We start from the raw sequence: 26,948 nt of genomic DNA on the forward strand, positions 1-26,948 counted from the left end.
GTCAGTGATGTGTTTAGTGTGCAAATATGTCTGCAGTTTAGTTAAAAAATCATCTGCCACCTTTTCATGTCTCCCTGGATTGGAGTCACGGATATATTTCCTTTTGGACATAGTGGAAACGAGAAACAAGGAACAGTGGCCAGAAGAAACTATAGGAATGAATATGTGAAAAAATGTACTGTCAAACTCATTGACTGAGTAACATTGAAATACAAAGATCTAATAAAATAATGCACAAACATGTGTCGTGCCCTTCACCTTCTCTGTTGTAAGCTCCATGTCTAGAGTTGTAGTTCCCTTTCCTTGGTTCAGTAATCCTTTCTGGAATAATCAAAGAGACGACAACCATAGGTAAAGAATAACAACATAAAACATCCATGACCTAAGTTCTTGGATAAGTACATACAACAACAAATTCACCAAGGACAATTTTATCATTCCAGTCCATTAACCACAAGTGGCATACTTAATGTAGTATCTTTAATTTCATAAGACCATGTGGTTTGAAGCAATCAATAAAAGTAGACTCGACTACACAATAGCAATCAAAGTTCAATACAATTCCGTCGCGGATACGTTTTAAAAAATGCTTCTTGTACCCACTATGTGGATCAATTATATAGTCAAGATTACTGAAAATTTCAAAAAGAGGTTAGGCAAATTTGCAATAGAGTTTAAAAACTAACAAATCTTCGAGTTTATGTCTTGTTACCAGAAGATTTCTGACCATCAGAATTCTGATGATAGAAATAAAGGATATAGCATCAGTAAATTTTGCAATGCTTTGCCTAACCTTGAAAAGGGGCATGGATACTTTCCTCAAGCCTATCATGCTCACACTCCACTGCAAATTTTCTATAGCAGCTATCCTCCCACCCCATCAACTAAAAAGGACAAGAAATACAAAGTGGCAATAACAATCATGTGCAGTCATAATTATAGAACGATAACAGACGATTTGTACTTACATTAATATTCTCTAGTGACTTCTGTTTCTTCGGACCACACTTGTGCGTCACCTTCAGCTGAAAAGGACATAAAGAAATAAGAAGTTGCGTCAACAATCAAGTGTAGTCATAATATGCTACATAGTTTTCTTATAGGTTCCTTTTCGTATTTGACCCTTTTCTTATTCCCAGCATCTTCCTGCACATGGTGCTTAAGCATGCTAGTAGTATTCAAGTTAATTCTACAAGATTCTTTCATTTGAAAATAATTCTCCTCAATGCAGTCCATAGAAACAACCTGTGAACCAATGATTCTACGATTAGTTACTTTGCTACCCAAAATGAGAAAAACTATTACTTGCAGCAGCTCCTAGTACTTACCATTGACACAACCACATAACCATTCATCTTACTCGGCTTCTTTGCAAACTCATAACCAGCTTTCTTTAAGCGTTCCTAAACTAGATATGACCAGTAAATGTCACACAAATTTTCTAGGTCCTATACTGCTTCAACTCTAACATAGCTTACATAAACTAAGGTTGCCGGCAGTAGCATTCTTTGTAACACCACACAAAAGAAAAGTTTGACAAGCATATCCGTATCAATAAGTTTGGAGGCGTCCACATCACGAAAATGTGTAAACGGCAAAATCAATGGTGTTCACGCTAAAAATGTTTCTTTTATACTTGGCTAACACATCCTCAGCCTCCACCCCATCACCATCTTCATCTTCATCTTCATTGTCCTGTTCCTGATTCGCGGTAGGAGCCGCTTTTTTGAACTTGTACATTCTAGTTACACACTTCCGTGCTTTATACATCCTGTTGTATTCTTCTGTTACTGTTATTGAACTTGGAAGCTCGTTATGAGAGCCAATTGGCATGTCAGGAACATGTTACACTACCTCTTGCGTGATATACAATGATACACCATCCCTGATGTAGAGTTCAATTTGAATTGACTCTTCATGAACAATAGCTTTCTCCATAAGTAGTCCATAGATTTTTCTGCTGCCAAGGGCATCAAGTTGCAACTTGAGCAGGCTACCAAAATCTAGTCCTTCAATACTCTCTTTTGCTTCTGGAGGAAGGTGCTGAGCTGAAAATGTCACACAGCTAGGGTTGCACCGCGTTTCCGACCATTTGTCCTCACTAGGTTTGCGCTGCATATTCGGCCCTTTTAGGAAACTTACTTAACAGCTACGATCCAAGTGGAAAGAGACTAGAGATGTGGCTGATAATGATATGCAGAAAATGAAGATGAAACACATAAATGTAGAAGGATACCTAATCCAAATTTAAAAATTCTACAACTTTGGAACTATTAAATCCAAATTCAAGAAATCAAGAACATGTGTGAGCTGAGGAAAAGATTAGTCCAACATGGGAAGACACACAAACCTTCCAAGAAATTCTTGGAGCACCTGTTGGGCGTCGTCTCCCGAAGGTGCTAGGCTTCTTACCTGCATGTTGTGCGGCCTGGGAGACAGGGAGGGCGCATTCCCTACGGCTGGACGCGCCGCCCTACCACCGCAAGACCAATGCTTGTGCCTAGCCACCGCCTAGTGTGGCCTCTACACTACTAGGGAAAAGCTTATAGGTAGACGCTTCCTAGTAGCGTGGGTTTATAACCCTCGCTACTCCTACTTACTAGTAGCGCGGGTTTCTAACCCCCGCTACTACTAAGTTGATAGTAGTAGCGCGGGTTTATAACCCTCGCTACTGGTCTCTGCCGTGCCCCCGGGGACATGCCATAGTAGTAGCGAGGGGTATAAACCCTCGCTACTACTAAGTTGATAGTAGTAGTGTGGGTTTATAACCCTCGCTACTACTAAGTGGTCTCTACCGTGCCCACCCGGGACATGCCATAGTAGTAGCAAGGGATATAAACCCGCGCTACTACTAGCGACCCACCAAGACATGTGTACACATAGCGTGCGGAGGCCCAAATCCAAACCCACACTCTTCTGATTCCCCTTCTCCTCCCACCCGCGATTCCCTTCCTCACCCACCGCCACTGCCGGCCTCACACCTCGGCTCCACTCACAAATCTAGCGACCTCCTCTCGCACTGCAGAGCCCTCCCCTCCCCCGCCATCCTCCTTCTTCTCCGCTGTTGGAAGGAGAGGGAAACTAGCGGAGCGTCGTCCATGGCGCGACCAGATCCGCCATGGACGCAGCCACTTGCACCTCCTCGCCGGGTCAAGGATCCCACGACAAGCAGCAGCAGGTCACCGGGCTTCATCTAGGGTTTCGGGCGTCGGCTCCAACTCCGGCGGCCACCGGTGAGTTCCTCCTCCTACTGCTCTCTATCTCTCTCTTCCTCTTTGTAATAATTTTCTCTTCTTTTGTAGCAGCAGTAGACGAGAGGTGCGGGCACAAGATGGGTGGGGAAGCACCATCACCATGGACAACTTCATCCCCTCTAGGACCAGTAGCAGCCATGGATGGAGAGGGAGATGACGCCTAGCAGAAACAGCCGCCATGGATGGATTTTTTTAATTCTCGATTAGTTAGTAGTAGCGCGGGGCCTTTACCCGCGCTACAACTAAGTAGTAGTAGCGCGGGTGGCAATCGCGCTACTACTACTAGAAGTAGCAGTAGCACGGGTACCACCCGCTCTACTGCTAAAAGTTAGCTGTAGCGCCCTACCAGTAGCGCAGGCCCCCGCGCTACTGCTAGGCAATTACCCACGCTACTACTAGGGTTTTCCCTAGTAGTGCTACCCCGTCGAGCCGCTGCTCACTGTGAGGCCTTAGCCCATGCCGAGTCTCCGCCCTCTTCAACCTTCGTCGAGGGCAACTCGCGAGACCGTGCTGAGTCCTAGCAGCGGCAGGTGGGAGGATTGAAGAACACGAAGAGGTAGGTGCCGGCGCAAGCACATGAGGCGGGCACACGAAGCCCGTTCGAAAATAGATGACGTGGCAACTAGTTAATGAGGAAAGAGAGGCATGTGGTAACAAAATATGTTGCTCACACTATGGGTAACATCACACATATCAAGACAAGATCAGTACAACCTAATAAATAAAATGTTGCATGACACCACACATATGTTACTACAACTATAGTGGTAGTAACATAGACTAGTATCATATGCATACTACTAGTCTAAGCTACTCCCCACTATGACCAGTCTGAGTAACATATTATGTTACCACATGCCTCTCTTTCCTCATTAATTACTTACCACATCATTTATTTTACGTAGATATGTGTGATGTTACCACTAATGTTACTCCCACTATGGATAGTCTGATCAATCTCTCTCTGCATTATTATACTCCCCATTGGTTTCATCGTCTCGGATGGAATGCGCCATTAAACGCAAATGGCGTAGCATGCATGTAACCAGCACAACATGCTGCATACTTTCCAAGAACAGTCTTTGACCAGTCATAGTGTGGAGTAACTTATGTTACTAGTCTAAATTACTACCTTCTTAGTGCGAAGTAATATAAAGGAGTATCATATACTCCCACCTTTCTGGTTTAGATGGCTTATCTCATTTTTTTTTTCATTTTTCTGACTTAGAGGGCTGATCTCCTCCTCCTTTTGAGATTTCAAAGCGTATTAAATCTTTGCATTCAAGAATTAAAAAGGAACTCGCCAATGCATGTAATGTTCCTACTCATCTAGTGGCAAGCCTGCATGCACTATAATTAACCCAAATTAATGCATCAGTTTAATTTGGAAAGTTTGGCAAAGTACAAGATACATTCCTTGACTCACCATCTGCCTTGTTGATGAGATTTCAGATTTGGTGGGTGTCTTATCGGTTACAAATTGTGATGATCAACTTTCTGATCTTGAAAGCCTAGATAGCCCTATAAACTGGAAAGGAGGGAGTATGCCCTCATTTATTTTTTGTAGACTCATTCTTTCTTAGTCACCACACCATATTTTTCGCTTAGGTGGTATCTATGTTACTACCTATGTTATCCTCCCACTGTGGGTAGTCTTATTAAATCTCAGTCATCGACTGAGACTGATTATGCCTCAGTCAATGCTATATTCATCATATCCTATATTGAGCTTTGTGCAATTTCTTCTTCTTTTTTCCTTGCATAATATGTCACTTGACTAAGACTTAAGCCCTAGTCGAATGAGACCTCGCCAAATCCTTTCAAGAATAGTAATGGAGTGGATTTGAGAAATTCTGCAGCCAGCAATGCAAATTCTCACATTTCCTTCAAAAAAACCTCGGACACATATTTTGCAAAACCTCAGATTCCAGTAGTGCATCATTTGTCATTTGTTTGAGATTTGTGCCAGATGTGTAACGTAGTGTTTCGTTGGGTCTTTTTCTCGTTTGAAAGTGCATTATAATGTTTTGTTTTGTTCCACACTTAAGATTGCACTTCCAAATGGATTGTCGGTACACAATGAAGCATTATGATACACTTCAAAATAAGAACATAACATCACGTAATACTTTGAAAAAGGAAAAAAAAATGTGCCATGAATCTCAAAAGCAACTACAGAAGGTGGATGCATGCACGATACATCTCATTGGTAGAAACATTACTCTCTCCGACAAAGATATTAGAGCTCGGCCAGACTACATGCATGCATAACGAAATAGAAAGCACTTGACAATGACCAATCAACGAAAATGCTAGACATACGGGAGGAGGATACGGACTAGACTTACCACGCCTTGCTACTACCTTCATCCTGATTACTAGTCCTTGTATTAACTATTAGAGAAATGCTTGTAGGTAGGACATCAGTAATAGCACTGGAAAATAACAAGCGCGGCTTCGCAGCAGCGCTGGTCCGGGGAAGCGCTACAAGTGACGCCTTAGTAGTAGGGCTGGAAATGAGAAAAGCGCTACTGCTATTGCCCGCAGGTGGGCCCAAATAAGCAGTAGCGCTGGGCTATGTAAACGCGCTACTGCTATGGAGCTTAGCAGTAGCGGTGTTTGCCAACCAGCGTTACTGCTTATTTGCATCTTATCCACCGCGCGTGCGTCCTCACTCTCCCCTCACACTCTCTCACTCGCAGACTCTGCCACCGCGCGCCGTCGCCGCCGTCACTCCTCTCTCCTCCCTCTGGCGGAGGCTAGGTATCTGCCTCCCCCCTCCCTCCTCCATTCGCCGCTCTCCTCTCTCCCTCCCTTCGGCGGTCCTCTCCTCTCTCCTCCGATCCCTCCACCGCCGCCGCCCGATGCCCTCCTGCCACCTCCTCTGACCTCCCCCTCCCTTCTCTCGCCGCCGCCCGATGCCCTCCTCTCTCCTTCCTCCTCCCGCCGCTGCCCGACGCCACTAGTAGAAAAAGGACCTAATGTGAGACACATTAGTCCCGGTTTGATTTTGGCCCGGTACTAATGGTACCATTAGTGCCGGTTCGAACGGCTATGCATTAATGCCGGTTCGTGTTGAACCTTTAGTACCGGTTCGTGCCACGAACCGATACTAAAGGGGTGGTGGCAGGCTGGCGTCAGGCCGGGGCCCCACGATCACCTTTAGTACCGGTTCGTGGCACAAACCGCTACTACAGGGCTAACCTTTAGTACCGGTTCATGCCATGAACCGGGACTATAGGGCAATTTTCAAACTCTACCTCCCCCCCCCCCTTGTATCGCCATTTCAGTTTTGAAAAAATAAAATAAAATGATAAAAACTTCAAAAAATAAAATCCTTCAAGAGGTAGTTATATTACTACATCTACTAGTTAGGAAAATTTGAAAACTTAAATTTGGACATGTTTTGCAAAAAGTGTAGGGAAAATGTAAAACGGCTATAACTTTTGCATACAATGTCGGAAAAAAACGTATAATATATCAAAAAATTCAGCACGAGAATCCGCATCCGATTTTGACGGCCTACGACCTATTTGCAAGTTTTTAGAATCCTCAAATTCCAAAAGTAAAAAAAGATATGCTCAAATTTCAGTTTTTTTAATTTTGGTTAAATCTGGTCAAACTATGGTCAAACTACTTATTCAAGAAGTATTAATGTTACTACATAATTATTCAAGAATATTAGTGTTACTAAATAATTATTTCATTTTTTGACTTTTGGTCAAATCTGGTCAAACTATGATCAAACTGTGGTCAAACATGGTCAAACTATGGTCAAACTTATTCAAGAAATATTAGTGTTACTAAATAATTACTGTTTTTTAAATAATAGTTTCAAACTCAAACGGTGAAACGTGTGACCTAATGCTCAAGCTAAACTGTTGAGGGTTAATAGGATTTACAACTTACATTTGTCAGGAAAACAACAAGTGCAGACTTGGAAAGTAGGGGAACAGAACTCTGAAGTTAAGCGTGCTCAGGCTGGGGGAGTGAGAGGATGGGTGACCGGTCGGGAAATTAGATGATTTGGAATGAGTGATCCACACTTGAGCAGTTAAGAGGGGTGATTAGAGACTAAATCATCAAATAATTTAGAAAATTGAAAATAAAATAAAAATCATTTTTTTCCAAAATTTTCAAAAATAAATTTTGAAAAAAATAACACCGACCGGTACTAAAGGTCCCCCATACCACGACGCGAGCTCACGCCACGTGGTGGGCCTTTAGTGGTGGTTCGTGCCTAACCGGTACTAAAGGGGGGGCCTTTAGTCTCCACCCTTTAGTGCCGGTTGCAGAACCGGCACTAAAGGCCCTTACGAACCGGTAATAAAGCCCTCCTTCCACCTCCTCCGACCGCCCCCTCCCTCCTCCCTCCTCCCACTGCGCTCCTCTCTCCTCCCTCCCCCCGCCGCCCGATGCCCTCTTGCTCACTCCTCCCTCCTGCTCCTCCTTCTCCCACCTCTCTCTGTATAAAAATTTAGGTATAGAAATTTTTAGTAAAAGAATTTAGTAATAGAATTTTTTTGGTACAGAAATGTATTAGAATGCTATACGAGATTTTTTATAGTAAATGTAGGTTTTTTAATAGAATAGAAAAAATCAGTAAATGTAGGTCTTTTGAATGGAATAGGAAATTTTTAGTAAATTTTCTTCTTTTGAATAGAATAGAAAATTAGTAATTGTAGAATAGAACAGAAAATCAGTAAATGTAGTTCTTTTGAACGGAATAGGAAATTTTTAGTAAATTTTCTTCTTTTCAATTTTTAGGGTTAAAACAAGGTTTTACAAATTATTAGGGTTAGAACTAGGTTTTACAAATTTTGTTTCTGTTTTAGACATATGGTTTCACTAAGTCCTAATAATGTTTTTTTATATTTTGTTTTTGTAGAAATCAAGGAGCCCCTGCACCATCCCGGATGCCGTCATCCCCGTCACCGACGACCCCCTCCGACCTCGAGGTGAGACCAGCCAAATCCCCATGTCGATGATGATGTAGATGTTTTGATAGATGTAGTAGAGTAGTAGATGAGTAGTTGTGTGTAACACCCTGGTTTTTGGCCCTTTTCTTTTTCTTTTTGATTTATTGGTTTTTTCTCTGATTTTCTTTTTGGAGTGGTTCTGTGGCCTTGCAACCTGGGAGATCATCATCATTTCTTCTCCCTAGTGGCTCATCATCCTCAAATATTTCCCAAGATCATGTCACTTCATTTCTTGACCAAACCCTAAAATTCTTTTCTAAGTAATATTCCTTTTTATATTAAAGGAATAACCCTATTTGTCCTAGGTTGTGAAGCAACCTATATTTCTGTCACTCCAAAAATTCCCAAATAATTATCATAATTTCTGTGGGCCATATGTTGCTCAAATATGCCCAAACTTTCCTTTCCTAACCCAAAAATAATTCTCCAATATTTATTCTTCATTTCTGTCCAGTGTGGTTTTCTGTGAAGGAAGTGCCACCTATCCTTTCTTGATTGCTCCCAAACTTTTTTGGCATGCTTTGACATCCAAATCATAGCCTCATGCCAAAATTAAACTCCATTTTCCTAGTGAATCTTCCTCGTCGATTTTCCAAAGTTTCTGTCAGACAGAAGGCATTGTGAAGGAAGTACTAGCTAGGAGTACCCAAATGAGTTGAAATTTTGCAGACTCCTTCATGTGCTCATATTACCACACTCCTCCAAATTTCAGCTCCATTCCTTGATCTATGTGAGCACGGGATCAAATCTTTGATTCTGTTAATATTTTCAGGTTGTGAAGCAAGTACAAGTTATATTGCTTCATTAATTCTGATAAATTACTAGATCATGCTCCTGCCCATATCACTTCTCTCCACCAAATTTGGGATCATTTCAACAATCCATTTTCTCTCCAAAATTATTCCAAGTTTCTGGACAAAGAGGATGTCTATGTAACAAGTACCATTTTGGCAAGTAAATTTGGTATGAATTTTTAACAGAATCATTTTATGTCCAAATCATCAGGCCTTGCCAAATTTCAGCTCAAATGGCTGCTCCATGTGAGTGCATCGTCCAAATCCCTTTTCTGGACCAATTCCGCTGTTTCAAAGCAACCATGATTTATATTGGTCCATTTCTCCTCAGACTTAATAGTATCATAGTTCTTCTTAACCTAAACACCCCAGACATCCTACTTGGCCCTTAGCTATTCTCTGCTGATCACTCCCATCTAACCACAATACCTCAGATCAAGCCATAACCTCATAAATGCTCTATCTTGGAGGGACTTTGCCTGCTTCTCGAGCCCTCTCCATGCCAGTCTGCGCGGTGACCACCGTTTTGGCATGCAGTAGACGAGCCTAGAGCGTCGTTTTGCTTCGGGCCCTCCCCTGCTCGGCGTCTCAGCGTGCACAGCGTGTCTAGCAGCTCTACCTCGTCGTCCTCTTCACCCTGGACCCTCTCCCCCTCTGTCAGCTTCCTCGTCGGTGCTCGCCGCCGCGTGCCCACGGGCGAACAGTGGCCGACATGGCTTTAATGGCGCTCGTCTCTTCCTCCTCGTGCCTCTGGCTCCGTCCACTGCCCACGCGTCCGCGGCTCCGGCCACGCGTCTACGGCGACACCAGCGCGACACCTCCCCCCTCGCCTATTTAAGCCGTTCCCGGCCGCACCTCTCTTCACCAATGGCCTCCTCCTCCTCCCAGTACCCCGCCCAGCCACTCCGGCGAGCTCGGGGATCCCTCTAGCCCTCCCATGGCCGCCACGGTCGCCGGCATGCTCCTCCTAAATTCGCTCAACCCGAGCTCTCCTTCTCCATCCTGGCACCACCATCGACCTCCTCTAGGCGCGGCGAGCCTGTCCATACCCTCACTTCCTCCCCGGAGTGCTCAAGAGCGTGCTTGCCACAGCTGGCCGACGGCCTCCATTGCGGGCGCCCACGCCACCGCAGCTCCGGCCTTCCCCGGCGTGCGCGGATCCCCTGGGTGGATGCGGGCCCCCTTCCCGAGTTCACCGGTGGTCGAAGCGCGGCAAATGGTGGCCGGAGCCACCGGCAAACCTCGCCGGAGCCCGCTGCTCCCTCGGCCGCGCGTGGGCAAGAGCAGGAAGAAGACGACGACCCAGCCACCGGGCCCCACCTTCCAGCGGGCCCCGCATATTAGCGTCCCAGCCCGTCGACCCAGGTACGCTGACGTGGATAAGTGGAGGCGTAATCCACGGGATTACGGCTTCAGTTTTCCGAAAGCGTACTTTTATGTTTCCTTAGATTGAAATATGTTTTCACTGATCTGAAGGCCTATTCCTAAAAAGGCGCTTTCTCTGTTTTTTTCCTGCCGCTGGCCGAACCCTCCATATTGTGAACGTTCGTCTGTTCAGGGCAAAAATGAAAGATTCTGTTTCTTTTTTGCCTAACGAACGAACGGTCATATCTTTTTGCTCACAACTCCAAATGAGGTGATTCCAAAGCCCACTTCTTCGTCTCGTTGAGCCCGTTCTGTTGGTGTCATTTTCATGATGATATCCCATTCTGAAAATGACCATTATGCCCTTGCCCTTATTCAACCCCCTCCGAGAGAAAACATTTTCCGGTGATTCCTTCCGCGAGCTTCTCGCACTTCCTCCCGGTGTATCCATCCCTCCCAGGCAAGCCACACCCTCCATTTGCATAATTGCAATGCAATGCCATGGTTTTATTTATTTAAACTTGCTTAAATTTTTTCTTTAGCTACATGTGACTTGTTCATGGCATTTCTTGGAGTGATATTTTGTTCTTGCAATTGCCATGATATTATTTGGAGTTCTAGGACCAATATTTTGTAGATTGAGGATGACATGTTGCCATTGGATTATTAGTGGCTATGATGATTATTTTCATGATAGTAGTTGATATTATGCCTTGGAGTATTACTTTGGATATGATGTCACCATGTTGATCTATGGTTAGCTAGCTTGCTCTTGTTATTGGAGTAGTAGTATCTTGGTAATTGGATTCATCATGATAGTAGTGATATGTTGCCCTCGGAGTATTTTGACATGATGATAGTATGCTCTAGATTATTTGTTGGATATTGCTATAACTTGGATTACATGTTGATATGATATCGGAGTATCAGTTATCATAGATCTATCTTGGGGATAAATTCCGTCATTTCGTTGGTCAGGTGCCACCGAATTGGGCTTGTCCAGTGCAACAACATTTGCCTTAATGGGAATGCCCTAATGCAGTCTATTGTCATGCCTCTCACTGGTTCATCCAACTAGAGAAGGTTATGTGCGCGTGCTACCCTGACCCGGTAGATGATACGTCTCCAATGTATCTACTTTTCCTAACGTTTTTCCTCTTGTTTTGGACTCTAATTTGCACGATTTGAATGAAACTAACCCCGGACTGACGCTGTTTTCAGCAGAACTACCATGGTGTTGTTTTTGTGCAGAAATAAAAATTCGCGGAATTGAACGAAACTTCGCAAAGAATTTTTATATAATAAATATTCTGGAGCCAAGACCTACCGGAGAAGGGCACCTGGGTGGGCACAACCCACCAGGGTGCGCCCCCCTCTCCTGGCGCGCCCAGGTGGGTTGTACCCACCTGGTGGCCCCGCAGACCCTAAAACTGACGCTATAAATTCCTATTTTTCCAGAAAAATCAGGAAGAAAGAATTATCGCGATCCACGAGACGGAGCCGCCGCCAAGCCCTGTTCTTCCTCGGGAGGGCAGATCTGGAGTCTGTTTGGGGCTCCGAAGAGGGGGATCTTCGTTCTTCGTCATCACCAACCCTTCTCCATCGCCAATTCCATGATGCTCCCCACCGGGAGTGAGTAATTCCTTCGTAGGCTCGCTGGTCGGTGAGGAGTTGGATGAGATTCATCATGTAATCGAGTTAGTTTTGTTAGGGCTTGATCCCTAGTATCCACTATGTTATTAGATTGATGTTGCTATGGCTTTGCTATGCTTAATGCTTGTCACTTTGGGCCCGGGTGCCATGAACTCAGATCTGAACCGTTTATGGTATCATCATTATATCCATGTTTTAGATCCAATCTTGCAAATTATAGTCACCTACTATGTGTTATGATCCGGCAATCCCGGAGTGACAACAACCAGGCCCACTCCCGGCGATGACCGTAGTTTGAGGAGTTCATGTATTCACTATGTGTTAATGCTTTGTTCCGGTTCTCTATTAGAAGGAGGCCTTAATATCCCTTAGTTTTCAATATGGACCCCGCTGCCACGGGAGGGTAGGACAAAAGATGTCATGCAAGTTCTTTTAATAAAGCATGTATGACTATTTACGGAATACATGCCTACATTATATCGATTAACTGGAGCTAGTGCCGTATCGCCCTATGTTATAACTGTCACATGATGAATATCATCCAACAAGTCACCGATCCAATGCCTACGAATGTATTTTATGTTGTTTCTGCTAAGTTACTACTGCTATCATCACTGTTACACTTGCTACAAAATCACTGCTATCACTGTTACTATTACCATTGCTGCTGTCACTATTATCAAAACTATCAAACTACTTTGCTACTGATTACTTGCTGCAGATAATTAATCTTCAGGTGTGGTTGAATTGACAACTCAGCTACTAATACCTTCAAATATTCTTTGGCTCCCCTTTTGTCGAATCTATAAATTTGGGTTGAATAATGTACCCTCGAAAACTGTTGCGATCCCCTATACTTGTGGGTTATCAAGACCTTTTTCTGGCGCCGTTGCCGGGGAGCATAGCTATATCTGTTGAGTCACTTGGGATTATTATAAAATTATCACTATGAAGAATCTGACGGATCCTAAGACTAAGATTTATCCCTCAAGGACGAGGGAAGGTAAGGAACTGCCATACAGTTCTGCTTTAGATTCACCTTCTGTTATGAGTAAACTTGCAACACCACCACATGCTATTAATTCTAATATGTCGCAAGTTATTGATGATGCTACTTCCGCTACGGATAATGCTTATTGTAGGGTAACGCAGTAGAAAACAAAAAAAAAATTCGACCTACGCAACAGCCCAGGACCACTATGGAGACTGCATACATGGTTTGATCTTTTTCGTTACCCACTCGTAGCGCAGCGGAAGTAGAGTCGATGACGAACGGCGGTGCAGATCCCCGCAGCTAGGATTTACAACCTCCCAACCGCGAGGATGTATACCCTCATCCGCCCCACGGACAGCCCTCCGGGAGGCGGTCGGACAGTCCCTCGGACGGTGTCGCGGACAGCCCTTCGGGAGGACCATCAAAACTCGGACGGTTACTCGGACAGCCCTTCGGGAGGATTCACAGAACTCGGACCGTCACTTGGACAGCCCTTCGGGAGGCACTCTCAAAACATACCCTCGGGCAAAAGGATCGAAACTACGACCTCTCTACGGGGTTGCACACATACGGTGTCATCTATCCGACAGGGCTTCGCCGTCCAGAACTAGTTCCTGCCGGAACCTAGACAGCCTTTCGGCTCTACGAAACTATTTCGCTGGGAGGGAGAGAGAAGCCATATCATGCATGGCACTTGTATGTGAGAAAGAGTGGGTGTGGAGGGCTGCCCCTCCACCTCTATTTATAGGAAATCCCAAGGGGTAGGGTAGTTTAGCACAAAACCCCAAAATGCACATGAATGAAGTCCTTCCTCAAGGGCATAAGAGCGAAACCAAGGAACAAGAGGGGCTCCAAGGTGGAGCCCCAAGTGTGGCGGGCCACACCCCTTGGGGGGCCCCATGAGGGCCTCCCAATCCATCCATGTCATCCCTAGATATTTTGAGTAAAGCCCCAAAAGGTGGCTTTCCATACAATATCCCAAAAAGCACTTTCACTATTCATGACGACATTTTTCAGCGTCCGTTCGAACTGAAAATATTTATGTGGGCTTAGAACATTTCCAGTACCCACCATAATAATTTTCAACGCGTTCCGGAACAATTACATTTTAGTGATTTTCATCTGCGAAAAGCATCTGAACCGGTTCCTGCAGCTCCGGAACATTTCCGGTTTTTATTTGTGAAAATTCCAAAAAGTTTCCAGAATGATTCTGGTACCCTCCAAGAATTATCAGGCATGTGCCGAAACCATTTTGACTTAATGGCATACCCCGAAACAACTTTTTCGGTTTCACCGAAACTCATCCGGTGACCTCTCTCTGTGGAATTTTTCCGCTGTCCGAAACTTTTCGGTGATTTTCTCTCAGACTCCCTGTCTAGTATTCAGCAGATAGATGACCCTTAAGCATGTGACCGTATAGGTTCGGTGAAGTATAGACATGCCCCGGAACCCCTTCCGATCAATGATCAACATCGGAGCCGTGGACACCCATATTGACCCCTATACCCACACGAATAAATATTCGAGTGAACCTCCAGTTGCAGTGAGCTATTCCTATTGCTTCGCGATATGTCACAAACACCCGAGGTGAGATTTATTGCATCCCCATGGACGAACAATTTTTCCATCATGCAAGTTACCTCGTTACCAATTTTGTTCTCTTTTCTCGTTTCCCTGTTCCGGCATCCCAGTGATCAAATCACAAGTTGTCTGGCCAGACGATTATGGATACCGTAACACCGAGAGGGCCCGAGAATATCTCTCCATCGTCGGAGGAGCAAATCCCAATCTTGAGCTATCAAGTTACTTGACATACTTTTCCATGAACCCGTAAGCCGCCGTAATAGCCACCCATTTACAGATGACGTTTAACAAACCCCAAAGTTCATGAAGCAAGCATGAAGAAACTCGATACTCTCACGGTCTAAGGATCATGCAAACGTTAACCATCTCTGTGTTATGTACCATTAACTTGTGACGAATGAATCTCATAGCATAACATCAATCCGGGTCGATTCAACACAAATGTTCTCTTAACATTGTGCCCTCAAAGTTGCTGGCATTGACATGCCCATGATCAGGAAAACAGAACCATCATGCAACACTTGAGCTAGTCTTAGAGGCCAGACTAAGAATACTTCTTACCGTTTATTATTCCACACGTGCATATGAGTCTTCCTCCGAGCCTCGTGTTATTGCAGACTCGAGAACCATAGCAGTTATAGCATGGAACATAAACATAATTATGAACTTGGAGATAAATAATATCATTTATTATTGCCTCTAGGGCATATCTCCCACACTTATGATGATGCTAGTACCCTGCTTGATAATGATGATGTGCCACTTGGTGAATTTCTTGATGAACAAATTGCTAGAGTAATACAACATGATGTTGTTGAATCTGATGATGATCTTGAAACCGAAACTCCTGAAACACCTGCTAGAACTAGCCTTCCTAGATATGAATTGCCTAAGGTACCGGAAGGTTATGTTATGAATGAGAGACAACTACAGATATTCTTGCTTGTAAGGATAGAGACGATCTAGAGAAATTACTATGCAAGTATAAAGAAAAATCTCTGAATGCTAGAATGAAATGTGATCCTAAGTTTGCTACTTCACCTATCTGTATTGATGATAAGGATTATGAATTCTCTGTTGACCCAGAGTTAATTACTTTGGTTGAATCTGATCCTTTCCATGGTTATGAAACTGAAACTGTTGTGGCACATCTTACTAAGTTGAATGACATAGCCACCCTTTTTACTCATGATGAGAAGACTCACTATTACATTATTCTCAAATTATTTCCGTTCTCATTAAAGGGTGATGCTAAATCTTGGTACAATACTCTTGCTCCTAGTTGTGTGCGTAGTCCCCAGGATATGATTTATTACTTCTCTGAAAAATATTTTCCTGCTCATAAGAAACAAGCTGCTTTACAGGAAATATTTAACTTTGTGCAAACTAAAGAAGAGAGTCTCCCACAAGCTTGGGGGAGGCTTTGCCAGTTACTTAATGCTTTGCCTGATCATCCTCTTAAGAAAAATGAAATACTTCATATCTTCTATAATGGACTAACCGATGCTTCTAGGGACTTCCTAGATAGTTGTGCTGGTTGTGTTTTCAAGGAACGAACTGTTGGACAAGCTGAAGAATTATTGAATAATATATTGAAAAATTACGATGATTGGACTCTTCCTGAACCACCGCCTAAACCCACTCTGATGAAGAGGGGTATATTATATCTCAGTCCTGAAGATATGCAAGAGGCAAAGAAATCTATGAAGGAAAAAGGTATTAAAGCTGAGGATGTTAAAAATTTACCTCATATTGAAGAAATACATGGGCTTAATACACAACCACTGCCTAAGGTGGTAGAGGTAAATTCTCTAATGAAGTTCAATGATAATGATAATGCTCACAATATGCATCCTAGCCAATGCCTTTATGAGTTTGAGAACTATATTAGAAAACAAGATCACTTCAATGCAAATGTTATGAAACAATTGAAATATAATTCTGATATGATTGCTCGCTTGAGTGACTTGTTATTTAGAATCTGAAATGATGTTAGAGGTGTTGGAAAACATGCTTCTATGGTTCAAACCCAGTTAGAACAAGTTGCTAAATAACAAAGAGAATTGCTTGATGAAATGAATCATAATATGCATGACTTTGCTATTAGAGTTGCAACTAGAGGAGGTAAAATGACTCAGGAACCACTTTATCCCGAGGGACACCCAAAAAGAATTGAACAAGATTCACAAAGAAATAACACTAGTGCACCTAGTCCTTCTAAAAAAGAAAAATAAGTAGAAAAATGATAAGACTTTGCACACTTCTAGTGAACCTTAAATAGAAAAACCTCCTGATAATGAAAATGAAACTTCTATCTCAAATACTGAAACTCAATCTGGTAATGAACACTCACCAAGTGATAATGAAAAAGATAATGATGAGGTTCATGAAGACACTCAACCAAATAATGATAAAGAAACAAATAATGATGTTGAGATAGAACCACCTATTGATCTTGATAACCCACAACCCATAAATAAAAGGTATGATAAAAGAGACTTCATGGCTAGGAAACACGATAAAGAAAGAGAACCGTTGGTTCAAAAACCTATGCCTTTTCCACCCTAGTCAACTAAAAAGAAAGATGATGAAGAATTTGAACGCTTTGCTAAAATGCTGAGGCCAGTCTTTTCGCGTACTCACTTGACTGATATCCTTAAAATGCCTCCTTATGCAAAGTATATGAAAGACATCATCACAAATAAGAGAAAAATACCGGAAGCTGAAATCTCCTCTATGCTTGCTAATTATACTTTTAAAGATGGAGTACCTAAAAAACTTGGAGATCTGGGAATACCAACTATACCTTGCTCTATCAAAAACAATTATGTGAAAACTGCTTTGTGTGATTTAGGAGCTAGTGTTAGTGTTATGCCTTTGTCTTTATATAAAAGACTTGACTTGAGTAAACTCACACCTACTGAAATATCTTTGCAAATGGCTGACAAATCAACTGCCATACCTATCAGTATCTGTGAGGATGTGCCCGTTGTTGTTGTTGATAATGTTACTATTTTGACTGGCTTTGTTATACTTGAGATGCCCGAGGACGACAACATGCCGATTATCCTTGGTAGACCCTTCTTGAACACTGCAAGGGCTGTTATTGATTGTAATAAAAGCAAGGTCATTTAACGGTAATGAGCATACGGTGCACTTTCCGAAGAAAGAATTCCATGTGAATGGTATTAATGTTATTGAAAAATCTCCGACAATCACTATTGGAAGTTTTCAAATACCTCTACCTACTGCCAAAAAGAAATATGAAATGCTTATTGCTGGGGACATTCATATCCCCATTGAGGTAACTTAGTGATTTACGAAAGTTCTCCGGTTTCATGCTAATCGAAAGTGGTTGTTAATAAGACCTAATCAACCTTATTAATGAATCATTTTTGAGCGGTATGAAGTTGATGAATTTAGTAAGCACCACCCTCTATCCCTACTCTTTGTTTTATGTTTTTATTAGTTAAATAAAATAAAATGCCATGTTCTACCTGTTTTTTGAATTTCCTGTGCAATAAAAAATGACCCAAAAAAGTTCTCAGAATGCCCTGAAAATTTAATACGAATTTTTTCTGAATATTTCTGAATTTCTAGTGCAAATAATATCAGAGGGAGGTGCACCAGGTGGCACAACCCACCTGGGCGTAATCCATTTACTATCCACAAGAGAATTTTGCTTAGCATTGCAAACTTCCATTTTGGGGTTCGCTTGATGCTACCTCTTGAGCATGCATTGGTTTTCCCTTGAAGAGGAAAGGGTGATGCAGGAAAGTAGCGTAAGTATTTCCCTCAGTTTTTTAGAACCAAGGTATCAATCCAGTAGGAGGCCACACACAAGTCCCTCATACCTACACAAACAAATAAGAACCTTGCAACCAACGCGATAAAGGGTTGTCAATCCCTTCACGGCCACTTGCAAAAGTTAGATCTGATAGAGATGATAAGATAATATTTTCGGTATTTTTATGATAAAGATTGAAAGTAAAGATTGCAAAGTAAAAGTAGATTGGAAACTTATATGATGGAAAATAGACCCGGGGGCCATAGGTTTCACTAGTGGCTTCTCTCAAGAGAGCGTAAGTATTATGGTGGGTGAACAAATTACTGTCGAGCAATTGATAGAAGAGTGCATAATTATGAGAATATCCAGGCATGATCATTTATATAGGCATCACGTCCGCGACAAGTAGACCGAAACGATTCTGCATCTACTACTATTACTCCACACATCGACCGCTATCCAGGATGCATCTAGCACTACTAGGAAAAGGCTAATTAGTGGCGCACCTGTTTTTGCCATTAATGGCGCACTACAGGTGCGCCACTATTATCACACCATTAGTAACAAAATAGTAATGGCGCACCTCTGGTGCGCCATTAGTATCCTAGATAGTAATGGCGCACCTATAGTGCGCCATTACTATGCCTATCTGATGCGCCATTACTATCTGACTTAGTAATGGCGCACCACATAGAAGTGCGCCATTACTAACATTTTTTTTTTCAGAATTTTTTTCAATTTTTTTTTCTTTTTTTCTTAATCTCGGGTCACTATGGCTTAATCTCAGGTCAATATGCCTAATCTCAAGTCAAATCGCACTCCGTGGTCAAACTTCCTGGAAGGTCACCCATCCTCACACTACTCCAGCCCGAGCACGCTTAACTTCGCAGTTCTATCCAACCCCAGCACCAGCTCACTTCACAAGCACTTGTTGATATATCTATCATATCAATCCTATTAAACCTTGTTGATGTCTAGGACTTTGTTCATGTTCATGAGTGTGATAAAATTTTGAAAAAATATTTCAAACTTCCCGGTCATATTACGTATCATATTTTGAAATTTTTTTCCAAAAAAATGAAACCAATTTTTTTCTGTTACTAGTGGTGCACCTAGCAAATGGTGCGCCACTAGTAAGTTTGAATTTTTTTTCATTTCCCCCCCTCTAGATCTTAAAAGCCCCGTATCTTTCGTTCTGTTAGGTTTTTGGGGATTTTGAAGATGTTGAACAAAAGTTCCCCCGGTTCAATTCGGATGTAACTTTTCGAGTAGATGATTTTTCATATAAAAAACTTTTTAATCCAAGTTCGTATGCAAAAGTTATGCCCATTTTACTAAATTCTAGAGAGATTTTGCAAATAAAGTCGAAATTCATATTTGTAAATTTTCCCAACAACTAGACCACATATCACATGGGAAACTTATTTTCTTTTATTTTTTGACATTTCCATCATTTTCTTTTATTTTTTTAAAAACTAAAAAGGCGGTCCAGGGGGGTGCATTTAGCACCAGGGTTACTAATGACGCACCTGGTGTGTGGTGCGCCATTAGTAGTTAAAAAAATATAAAAAAATGTTAGTAGTGGCGCACCAGTGGACAGTGCTATCCCATGGTGCGCCACTACTAATATTTTTTTTCAAAACTACTAATGGCGCACGGTGAGTGTGGTGTGCCATTACTATGTCAACTAGTAATGGCGCACTATCCCCTGGTGCGCCACCGCTAACATTTTGTTTCAAAACTACTAATGGCGCACCACACACCAGGTGCGCCATTAGTAATATGTCAAAAATGGCGAACCTGTATCTGGTGCGCCACTGCTATATAGCAGTGGCGCACCACATACATAGTGCGCCATTAATGTCCATATCAGCTATAGCCCTTTTCCTAGTAGTGTAGAGTATTAAGTTCATAAGAACAGAGTAACGCATTAGGCAAGATGACATGATGTAGAGGGATAAACTCAAGCAATATGATATAAACCCCATCTTTTTATCCTCGATGGCAACAATAAAATACGTGTCATTTCCCCTTCTGTCACTGGGATCGAGCAACGCAAGATTGAACCCAAAGCTAAGCACTTCTCCCATTGCAAGAAAGATCAATCTAGTAGGCCAAACCAAACTGATAATTCGAAAAGACTTGCAAAGATAACACATCATACAGAAAAGAATTCAGAGGAGATTCAAATATTGTTCATAGATAATCTTGATCATAAACCCACAATTCATCGGATCTTGACAAACACACCGCAAAAAGAGTTACATCGAATAGATCTCCAAGAAGATCGAGGAGAACTTTGTATTGAGATCCAAAGAGAGAGAAGAAGACATCTAGCTAATAACTATGGACCCGAAGGTCTATGGTAAACTACTCACACATCATCGGAGAGGCTATGGTGTTGATGTAGAAGCCCTCCGTGATCGATTCCCCCTCCGGCGGAGCGCTAGAAAAGGCCCCAAGATGGGATCTCACGGGTACAGAAGGTTGCGGCGGTGGAAATAGGGTTTCGTGGTGCTCCTGGATGGTTTCGGGGTATATGGGTATATATAGGAGGAAGAAGTAGGTCGGTGGAGCTGCGAGGGGCCCACGAGGGTGGGGGGCGCGCCCAGGGGGGCAGGCGCGCCTCCCTGCCTCGTGGCCTCCTCGTTGATTTCTTGACGTCCACTCCAAGTCCTCTGGATCACGTTTGTTCCAAAAATAACTCTCCCGAAGGTTTCATTCCGTTTGGACTCGTTTGATATTCCTTTTCTGCGAAACACTGAAATAGCCAATAAACAACAATTTGCACTGGGCCTTGGGTTAGTAGGCTAGTCCCAAAAATAATATAAAAGTGGTTAGTAAAGCCCATTAAACATCCAAAACAGATAATATAATAGCATGGAACAAGAAAAAATTATAGATACGTTGGAGACGTATCAAGCGTCCCCAAGCTTAATTCCTTCTCGTCCTCGAGTAGGTAAAATGATAAAAACAGAATTTTTGATGTGGAATGCTACCTAGCATATTTCTCAATGTAATTTTCTTTATTGTGGCATGAATGTTCATATCCGAAAGATTCAAGACAAAAGTTTAATATTGACATGAAAATAATAATACTTCAAGCATACTAACAAAGCAATCATGTCTTCTCAAAATAACATGGCCAAAGAAAGTTATCCCTACAAAATCATATAGTCTGGCTATGCTCTATCTTCATCACACAAAGTATTTAATCATGCACAACCCCGATGACAAGCCAAGAAATTGTTTCATACTTTTGATGTTCTCAAACTTTTTCAATCTTCACGCAATATATGAGCGTGAGCCATGGATATAGCACTATATGTGGAATAGAATGGTGGTTGTGGAGAAGACAAAAAGGAGAAGATAGTCTCACATCAACTAGGCGTATCAATGGGCTATGGAGATGCCCATCAATATATATCAATGTGAGTGAATAGGGATTGCCATGCAACGGATGCACTAGAGCTATAAGTGTATGAAAGCTCAACAAAAGAAACTAAGTGGGTGTGCATCCAACTCGCTTGCTCACGAAGACCTAGGGCATTTTGAGGAAGCCCATCATTGGAATATACAAGCCAAGTTCTATAATATAAAATTCCCACTAGTATATGAAAGTGAAAACATAGGAGACTCTCTATCATGAAGATCATGGTGCTACTTTGAAGCACAAGTGTGGAAAAAGGATAGTAACATTGTCCATTCTCTCTTTTTCTCTCATTTTTTTATTTGGGCCTTTTTTATGGCCTCTTTTCTTTCTCCTTTTTTTTTTCTTTTCGTCCGGAGTCTCATCCCGACTTGTGGGGGAATCATAGTCTCCATCATCCTTTCCTCACTTGGGACAATGCTCTAATAATGATGATCATCACACTTTTATTTACTTAGAACTCAAAGATTACAACTCAATACTTAGAACAAAATATGACTCTATGTGAATGCCTCCAGCGGTGTACCGGGATATGCAATGAATCAAGAGTGACATGTATGAAAGAATTATAAAGGTGGCTTTGCCACAAATACGATGTCAACTACATGATCATGCAAAGCAAGATGACAATGATGAAACGTGTCATAATAAATGGAACGGTGCTAAGTTGCATGGCAATATATCTCGGAATGGCTATCACTACAGGAATCATCTACTTTGCCGTCTGCCAAGGCAGACGGCAAAGGCATGGAAGGCGGACGACAAAGGCCTTTGCCGTCTGCCGCGGACGGCAAAAGGCGCCGGCAAAGAAAGGATCGGCAAAGACCTTCTTTGCCGTCTGCTTCCAGACGCGGACGGCAAAGGAGCCTTTGCCATCAGCGGCGGACGGCAAAGAAAGCCGACGACAATAAATTCGCCGTTAGTCCGTTAGGTGGCTAACGGCAGTCTTTGCCGTCCGTGGCTGACGGCAAAGAGCATCAGGCCTTTGCCTTCTGCCACTGTAGGCAAATTGACCAAATGGTCAGCTGCCAGGAAACACAGGTGGTTGCCACGTGGCTTCTTTGCCGTCCGCGGCGGACGGCAAAGAGCCCGTTGCCGTCGGTGGCAGACGGCAAAGAGCCTGCATTGCCTCTTTTTTTCTGTTTTTTCTTATACCCAACCATTTTCACAACAAATAGATGATACATATATATTTTTCACATGGCAAGTTCACAGCAAACATATGAGATATCCAACACACATAATTTCATCATACATGCATAGTTCCATCAACCATACATAGCAAGTTCCACATACATGCATCCAACCATACATATTACAATAGTGTCGTCCTACCATACATGCATAGTTCATCGATACAAGAGAAACATAGTTCATCCAAACAAGCACTCCATCTATGCAAGCTTCCGTGAAGCGAATGAATTCTGCAAAATGGGAAATAAGAAAGTTAGAAGAAGAAGATTAGAAGAAGAAGAAGAAGAAAATGAAGAAGAAGAATATATGACATTTATGAGCTAATTTAGATGAAATTGATCATTTGTGAGCTAACATAGGTGAAATGGATTGTTTATGAGCTAACCTAGGTGAAATGGATCGCTTATGAGCTAACCTAGGTAAGATGGATCATTTTGGAGCTAACCTAGGTAAGATGGGTCATTTTAGAGCTAACTTAGGTAAAATGGATCATTTATGAGCTAAGTAAGGTAAAATGGGTCATTTTAGAGCTAACTTAGGTAAAATGGATCGTTTATGGGCTAACTAAGGTAAAATGGATCATTTTAGAACTAACTGAGGTAAAATGGATCGTGTATGAGCTAACTAAGCTAATTATGCCATTTTTGACATAAGTAAGCTAAGTACATGTCATTATTGAGCAAACCTAGTTAACTAAGCATATTAGAACTAACTTTGGTCATTTTGGAGGAAACAAAGCTAAGTATAGATTGATTTAGAGCCAACTTAGGTAAAATGGATGGTTTTGGAGGTCAGTAAGCTTATTAAGTCATTTTGGAGGAAATAAAGCTAAGTCTAGATCTTTATGCATTTGTTAAGCAAAACACTAGAGAAACTTACCGTGATCATGGAGGTGTGGGAGCGGGCTGGCTCGTGTCAGTACCTGGAGAAGGATCGTGCGATGCTTGTCTGGAGTTACGCTGCACCAAAGATCATTTCCAATGTCTCGTTAGCATGATGACACTCAAATGTTAAGACTAGCAAGTAGTGTCCATTCAAATGAAACTCATCGTCGTCCCAGGAGCAATCACTGGCATAGGCGGAGCGGTCTGACCGGACTTCTCGCACACAGACTGCACATTTGGTTTTGACGACTCTGTCATACTAGTTAGTAATGAGACAAACACTACATGAATGTTTTGGCTAATCAGCAGAAGAAACTTACCACAAGGAGCTCGTACATTTCCCTTGCCTGCATGTCATTCCGTGCCCTCTCCTCCTCCAACATCTTTGTCGTCCTCTCCTCCAACTCTCGCCGCCTCTCCGCCGCCTCTGACAGAAGTTTCTCCGTTCTATCTCTCTCACTCTGTATAGCAGCCTGCAACACCACTCCTCATTAGCATTTGTAATCAGTGATGGAAGCACACACAATGTAATGGAGAAAGATAGTTGAGTACGTATAACTAACCTTGAAGGCGAGTTGGACTGGCCGTTCACGAGGCCTTATCTCAGGAGCGGATTTTGACTGGCGCGCCTTGATCTCCGGGAGAGTGCTAGGAAAACGGATAAGTCCATCTCCAATGGCTATCGAGCCATGGGACCTCCCACCACCAGCTATCATCACCATCTCTGGATCAATGGGACCCTGGCTCGGGTTAAAGTCCTCCCCTTTCCTCGCCTTCCCTTGATCTCTATATTTCACGAGCTTGTCGTGGGAGGAGATGTTGGTGAAGTTGTTTGCATTATCGAGGTCAGACAGAGAGAATGCCTTGACTTTCTTGTAAGAGGCAGTATGGGCCATGGCATAGAGGTCGTACACCTCTGGCACCTTATCCGCCTTATTGTAGCATGCCTGAAAGAGAGAAACAACGTAAATTAGTAATTAAAGGACTCAAGCTAGCATGATGAATGAATTGCATGAATCATGAAGCAAACCACATACCCAGTTCCGCCCGAACTGATATAAGTTGGAGCTGCCTTGATGGTGCGGCACACCTTCCATTTGGGCACGTTTGTCCTTGGCCGCGTGGTGGACGGCTAGCCATTCTTTTGAGCACCACTCATTGACCAACACCTCCCAACAATCCATCCGATCCGCACACCATCTCGGAGGCGCCTAAGTTAGCAAATAGAAACTTGAGCGCTACAGCTATGAATTACTAAATGAAGGAAGTAAGTACAAGGCCTTAAGAATTACCTTCATGTATTGCTCCTTAGTCAGGAACTTCTCGCGGCACGCCGGCTTGGGCTTCTTGATACCACGCAAGGCGTAGTAGTCTCGAACAGCCTGCACCCGAGCCTCGTGCCGGAAGTTCTGTAGTACGCGCTTGCAGACGTTCTCGATAACATTTGCCGCCTCCTCCTCGTATCCCTCCTCACACCTGTAGAATGTCTGCAATCAAATGAGACAATATTGATTAGTACAATTAATAACTAGCTACTTGAAGATTTTTAATTGTGTAAAGGAGAAATTACCCAGAACTTTCTGATCACCACATCTGCCCTCGTGTCGCACAAGACACCGTCGATAATCTCACCCGGCGGGGCCGGGGCAACCAAGTAGTGCTCCCAGTTCAATCCAAGCTCTGGAAGCCGACCCTCACCAGGCAACGTGACAAACCCCGGGAAGTTTTGCCGGCAAAGCACTCCAAGGACGGAGTTGGGCCGGCGGACCTTCTCATGGTGGTCCCAACCCCTGTAGCATGACAAGGCCAACGCATTAGATATTTGAAGAAACGTGAATGCAGAAGGTACAAAATTATTAAATGCACTTACCTCTCCCCATCAGGGAAAATCAACCACCTCTGCTCGCGGGTCGCCGGCACGGACGGGAGCCGTGTACAACCACGCTGGTAGACGGTGCCCCCTCCTCCTCAATATCAGTCGGCTCCCCACCATCATCAGCATGGCCACTCGGCCCCTCGGGCTGATCTAGCCAGGTACCCCATCCAGACGTGTGCTCGTCCGGGGTCTCGTGGGCCCAACTATCGTGGGCCGAAGGCCCGTGGACCCAAGGCTCGTGGACCGGAGTCCGTGTAGCCTCCTCCTCGGACGAGTCCACCCTAGCAGTCACGTGCTCGGGTGAAACAGCCGGGGGTGGCGGCGAGGAAGGCACCCTAGCAGTCACGTGCTCGGGTGAAACAGCTGGGGGTGGCGGCGAGGAAGGCACCCTAGCAGCCACCCTACCTCCTCTCCCGCGACCACGTGCTCCAGCTCCTCTCTTCTTCCCTTCCTTTCCTCGTCCGCTGCAGGGCACCACGATTGATGAAGAAGGGCCCGACGGTGTCGCCATACTGTCCAGCAATGCTTGGCGGATTTGTGCGGGTGGAATGGAAGACCTCCCACCACGCGCCGACGAAGAAGGGGCCTCGGGGCGCTCCGGACCAGCGCCCACCATCTTTCAACACCTGCCATGACAAAGAGTAAACGAAATTAATACAACATAAAAAATACCGACATGAATAATAATATATGTTGTTTTTCATAACAAAATCAAAAAATATATATGATGTTTAAATCTACCCGATCAACACAATTATATATGATGTTTCTCATAACAAAATCGAAAAATATATGATGTCAGGGTGTCGGGGGTCGGGGTCGGGGTCGGGGTCGGGGTGCCGTGTCGGGGTCGGGGTGCTGTTTCGGGGTCGGGGTGTCGGGGGTCGGGGTGTCGGGGTCGGGGTGTGGTGTCAGGGTGTCGGGGGTCGGGGTCGGGGTGTCGGGCCAGGGTGTCGGGGTGGCGTGTCGGGGTCGGGGTGTCGGGGTCGGGGTGTGGGTCGCGGTCGGGGCACGTGACAGCCTTTTCTCCTTCTCTTCTTCTCCTCCTCCTCTTCCTCCCTCCTCCTCCTCCTCTTCTCCTCTTCCTCCTCCTCCTCTTCCTCCCTCCTCCTCCTCCTCCTCCTCCTCCTCCTCCTCCTCCTCCTCCTCCTCTT

This window comes from Triticum aestivum, chromosome 1D (assembly GCF_018294505.1).
Source record: "Triticum aestivum cultivar Chinese Spring chromosome 1D, IWGSC CS RefSeq v2.1, whole genome shotgun sequence".
Classification (NCBI taxonomy): Eukaryota; Viridiplantae; Streptophyta; class Magnoliopsida; order Poales; family Poaceae; genus Triticum; species Triticum aestivum.